This window comes from Meriones unguiculatus, chromosome 5 (assembly GCF_030254825.1).
Source record: "Meriones unguiculatus strain TT.TT164.6M chromosome 5, Bangor_MerUng_6.1, whole genome shotgun sequence".
NCBI lineage: Eukaryota > Metazoa > Chordata > Mammalia > Rodentia > Muridae > Meriones > Meriones unguiculatus.
In genome coordinates this window covers 49,430,963-49,437,187 of record NC_083353.1, presented here as the reverse complement: position 1 = coordinate 49,437,187, position 6,225 = coordinate 49,430,963, and positions in this window count along the sequence as shown.

The window sequence follows — 6,225 nt, the reverse complement described above, 5'->3', positions numbered from 1 at the left end:
TACTATGGCTTCAAGGAATTAAACCAGGCTCGTAGGAGGGATCGCAGCAAGGTTGAGGCTGTGACAATTTTATGGAGAACAATCAGACCTTTTATACCTTTGTCAAAAACAGATATAATGGCCATTGCCAGGATCAACACAGTGGTCGTTGCCAGGATACATTGATGTTTGCAAGCACTGGAGGGTACACAAGGTTATGTCTAAGAGTAATTGTCCTGTCGAGTTTCCATGTTTCCTTGACTACTAAAGAAACATACAGAGAAATGTTGTTGTTATTAAAAACAAAATCCCAAGCGTTCAATTATTACCTATTAGGATCCAGATGCTGGGGTGAAAGCTTGCTAGCTCAGAGAGGCAGAGAAAGACCTTCCTGCTCAGCTGATCTTCCTACTCAGCTCACGTCCCAGAAGGAAGCACCTTCTTCTCCACACTGTCTTAAATTCCCTTCACCTCAAGCCCCTCTTTCCTGTTAACTTCCTGTCAGCTGGTTTTTTACTCCACCTCTTGACCTGGGGTTAACTTTACTTAATCCTGTGTACAGAAAGCTCTTAGATTAAAGGTGTGTTTGAGGGCTGAGCCACACCAAACAAGAAACTTTTTGCACTCTCACAATAGGATCAAATATCCTGCATCAGAGAAACACAAAACTGCCTAACACTTCAACTGCCTGCAGGAGTGTGTCAGTCTCTCAGGAACTGAAGGTGCTTAGTGTCCCAGGAGCCATGAACCCTAACTTAAGAAAACCTATGCCGCTCAAGGCAGCCAGGCCAGGCCAACTAAATGGTTCCCTGCAAAGATCCTGTCCCACAGAGAGTGAAATGTACGATCTGAGCTTAACCTCTTACCTCCACATATATGTCCTTACACACACTCACACACACACACAGAGATGATGAAATGTATAAATAAGGTGGGTGATGACAGAGGAAGACAGTTAACAATCATTTCTGGCCTCCACATATACACACTTGCACATGTACATACATACATATGTACTAACCCACACAAATGTGTAAGTATGCCACACTCATCACACTCAAAGAAAATTTAAATGCCAGTATAAGGAGCCTAACTCTTTGCAGAACTCTCTGATTCAGGGAACTGAAAAGATAGATATATAGGAACCTGGCTGTCTTTTACCAGGAAGGAAGTACCCCAGATAACACAGGGGCAACCAAGGGCTGGAGAGTGAGGATGAGGGACCCCTAAAGAGCCAGTGCTGGAGAGTGAGCATCAACAGCAGGCTGAACTGGCAGTAAAGAATGAACATGTCACTCCACAGGGACAGACAGAATGACCGAACACAGTAAGTGAGGGAGAAGAGGAAATCTTCCTACGAAGAATTTAATTATTGTGCATAGGTGATTCCTCTCAGGGGCATGAAGCTTGAAAGCTTGGGCCTTCCGTTTATGGTGTTGGGCAGGCATGGTGACTGGCTTCCAAAAAACAAAGCAGGAAGAGGTAGAATGTGCAACCATGGAGGATGAACCAGGCAAGGCAACCTTGACCAAGGGATGACCACAAAGATGGCATGTGACCCTCACATATTCTCTCCTTAGACCACTTGGGGTGGGGTGGAAAGACTTCCTCTGTGCATCCCACAGGTGGTCTGTGCACTGGAGTCAGCATAGCAGGAGCCCAAATGAGTGTGCAAGGTCACTGTAGCCACAGTTCCCCCTTCCTCCCTTCTGCCCACACCAAAACACACCTCAGCTCAGGCTCTCAGGTTCCCTGCAGTGGGATGCTGGAATAGGGAGAAAATTCATCAGCTTGGGCTGATCAAGAGAACTGGGGAGAGTGAAGGCCTGGCCCCCTTTCACTGTGGCACTGGGCTTTGAGCTATTAAAAATCACTGCTTTTGACAAGTTTTACAGTTCTCAGCTCTTGTGAATTCTTGAAGGAGGCTGGGAAAGGGCGAAGAGCATTCCTTCATAGTACTTACTGGACTCTGCCTGGATGTTCTGAGCAGAAGGTAACTCAGTCAAACAACCTGTGCAGACACCAGCTATAACATGTCTGTGTACATTGTGCACGTGCGTGTATGAACTTACTGGGTGTCCTGTACAGCTACTAACTTCCAGGCTGAGAGTTCTGAGAGGGAAACAGAATCTGATCCACCCTAAGATCCAGACCCTCCTGAGATCAGACTGACTGCAGACTTAAGGCTGGCAGATTGGTGCTAGGCCAGGCTAGTCTCCCATTTGCAACTTCTGTATGGGTCCAGGGAGGGGCATTTCCCACCTCCCTCCCTGCTCCCCCACTATGACCAAGTGAGTGTTACATCTTCAAGCAAACCAAGCTATCAACACCTCAGGACTATGCTTGGCTTGGTGCTTTTTCGCCACCTGCAGGAAGCAGAAGAGAAGGCCACCTCAGTCCCAGGGCAGCATTAACAGTCCCAGGGCAGCAATAGCCACGCCCCCAAACTCCCCTGGGCTCACTGGACCCCGCCCCCTGGGTCTCAATCAGGGCTCCAACATCGATTATCTCTGTGGTCTTAGCAAAGTTATTCGCTCTATTCTCCTGCTCAAACCTGAAGGACATGGCTCTAACTTCCTTAGGTGGCTGTGAAGGCTGAGGTGCTGTCTCTTGCTGCCACATTAAGGCCGCCTGTGCCTCTGCAAAGTGAGGTTGTGAGATCCACTGCTGCCTCATGGGGCAATCCTTATGTACAAAATCCTGTTCAAGGCTCTTCTTGTTGTCAGGTCCCCTTGATAGGCTGTCATTTCCCACTTGTATTTGGTGGTGGGTGTGATTGTAGGAAAACACATATTGGGGGGGATTTTCCTGAAATACCTAGAGCTGCTGGGAGCCCTGAGTTGGATAAATGAATGGGTGAAGAAGAGATACATTACCCCACGGTGCAGTGTCAGGGAAATCACAGGAGGTGATTAAGTCTTTTCTGGAAGTTGCCTTCTGCACTTCCCTTTCAGGTGCTCAGGTGATCTCACTTGTATGCTGCTCTCTGGTGTCACTGTGTGGTATGAGTAGGAATCGGCACAAGGACCTGACAGGCTTCATTGCTTAGGATTAAAGGTGTATACTAAGAGTGTGTCTGTATTCCAGCCAGATGGATTAAGTGTGTACTGGGAAGAACAAGATGGCGGTGCCAGGAGAACACTACATCTGAGGAGTAGGACAATATTTTCTGTACAGCAACCAAGAGACTGAACTCTGGGCCCTAAAACAACAGTGATTGTGTTTCCCAGGTAAGAGGAAACCCCCATAATATGTGAATCATTCGGGTCCACTCTCAGGTCACCCAGCCAGAACCCTACAGAGATCCCAGGTCACACAAGCACTAGATCGCCGGACCAGAGCCAGCATGTCCTGATCACCTTCCCAGGCTGAATGGGTGTACAATAACATCAGAGACTGAGAGTCCCAGTCTAGAGAAAAACCCATGGGGAAGGAGGAAACAGGGATGGCCACGGGCCACCCACTCTCTCCCTGGAAAAGTTCTTGCAGAATGGCGGGTGTGCCCCCAGCACTGAACTGGGCTCCAGCCACCAGCACAGAGACTGGCTGCCCACCCAGCTCTGTGTCACAGACAGACAGAACTGTGTGACACAGGGCAACAGGGACTGGCAGTCCCTGTCGGGAAAAATCCTCACAGGGAACGAAGCAAATGGGGTCAGACTTAGTATATCCATGGAAAAGGTCCCACAGACCAGCCCAAACCACAGACCTGCTGTGCACCAGCTAGCCTGCTGCTACCAGGAGAGCTGTACTCACCTGCCACAGATTACCACTTGCATACTGGGACAAACAGCCTCAACCTCAGATCTATAGAAGCCTGGGATCTCCGAGATCAACCCCCAGATACTGCTCCAAGGGGCAACCAGTTATCCCTCACATAAGTGACCAAACCACAGGACACCCAGGTTACAGCAGCAGCTCACTAAATTTACAGCAGGAAACGCAGAAGCAGGGCAGCTGTCTCCTCTCTGGGTGAGAGGAGAGCCCCCTCGACTAACAAAAACCACAGTTAATACTCAGGTCTCTACATCTGAGGTGAGCTATGGCAACTCCCGAAAAACACTAGCCATACAGTGACCATACCCAAAGTGCTGAGGAGGCTTCCTTCAGGAAAATCCATCTTCCTGCCAAGGGGATTCTGTAAACCACAGGATTACAGGAACCACCAGATTCTCACACCCAACAGCTAAGATAGCCCAATGGGTAGAGGCCAGCATTAAAGCTCAACCAACTTAAGACAGAGCAATATGGCATCTCCAGAACCCAGTTATCCAGGAGCAAGTAGCCCTGGACACCCCAGTTTTATTGAAATTCAAGAAGATGACCTAACATCTATGCTCATGAAGAGGATAATAGAAGAAAAAAAAATAAAATGTGTAAAGACCTGGAGGAAGATAAACTGAAACAGATTATGGCCAGGAGTAAGAAATACAGGAATTTGCAGCCAAACAGTTTGTGGACTTTAGAGAGGAAAGACTTAAGTCACTGAAAGAAATAAAAGAAACAGAGGAATGTTCAAACAACTGAAGGAATTGAAGGAAAAACAGGAAAATACACAGTCAGATAGGTGAAGGAAATCAACAAAATGGCTCAAGATTTGAAGATAGAATTGGAAAAATTAAAGAAAACACAAATGGAGGAAATTGTGGAAAGAAAGAACTTAGGGAAGAAAACAGGAACCACAGAGGTTAGCATAAACAATAGAATACAAGAGATGGAAGAAAGAATCTCAGGTGGGGATGATACAATGGAAGAAATCAATATATCTGTCAAAGAAAATGTTAAATCTAAAAAATTCCTTACACACACAGTCCAAGAAATTCAAGACAGCATAAAAAGACAAAGCCTAAGAATAATAGCTGTAGAGGAAAAAGAAGATTTCCTGCTCCAAGGACCAGAAAATATTTTCAACAAAATCATTGAAGAAAGTTTTCCCAACTTAAAGGAGAGGCCAATAAGAATACAAGAGCCCTACAGAACACCCAATCAATTAGACCAGAAAAGAAAATATTCCCACCACATAATAATCAAAACAATAAGGATACAGAACTAAGAAAAAATACTAAAAGCTGCAAGGGAAAAAGGCCAAGTAACATATAATGGCAAACCCATTAGAATCACACCTGACTTCTCAACAGAAACTATGGAAGGCAGAAGCGCCTGGACTGATATCATGCACACCCTAAGAGAACATAGATGTCAGCCCAGGCTACTATACCCAGCAAAACTCTCAGTCCTCATAGATGAAGAAAACAAGATATTCAATGACAAAAACAAATTTCAACAATACCTACACACAAATGCAGCATTAAAGAAGACACTACAAGAAAAAATACAACTCAAGAAACCTACCTATTTTCAAGAAAACACAGGAAATAATTAACCTCACTACAGTAAAACAGAAAGCAACCAAGTACACAAACCTATGACCACAGCCACCATCAAAATAAAAAGATCTAACAGCCACTGATCATTAATCTCTCTCAACATCAGTGGACTCAATTCTCCAATAAAAAGACACAGACTAATAGAATGGATACGTAAACAAAACCCAGGAAGCTGTTGCATACAAGAAACACACCTAAGTCACAATGATAGACCTGAGGGTAAAGTGCTGGAAGACTGCTTTCCAAGCAAATGGACACAAGAAGCAAGCTGGAGTAGCCATTCAAATGTCTGATAAAATAGGCTTTCAACCAACATCAATAAAAAGAGATGGGGAAGGACACTTCATACTCATCAAGGGAAAATTCCACCAGAAAGACATCACAATCCTGAACTTCTATGCCCCTAATACAAGGGCACCCACATTTGCAAAAGATACATTGATAAAACTTAAATGACACAAAGATTCCCACACATTATTATTGGGAGACTTCAACACCACACTCTCAACAAAGGACAGATCAACAAAACAGAAATTAAACAAAGAAACAATGTCTCTAACAGAGGACATGAATCAAATGGACCTAACAGACACTTACAGAACCTTACACCCAAACACAAAAGAATTTACCTCCTTCTCAGCACCTCATGGAACCTTCTCAAAAATAGACCATATGGTTGGTCACAAAGCAAGCCTCAACAGATACAAGAAGATGGAAATAATTCTTTGTATCTTATCTGATCACCATGGAATAAACCTGGACCTCAACAACAACAGAAATAGCAAAAATCCTACACACACATGGAAACTGAGCAACTTGCTACTCAATGAGAGCTGGGTAAGGGAAGAAATGAAGAAAG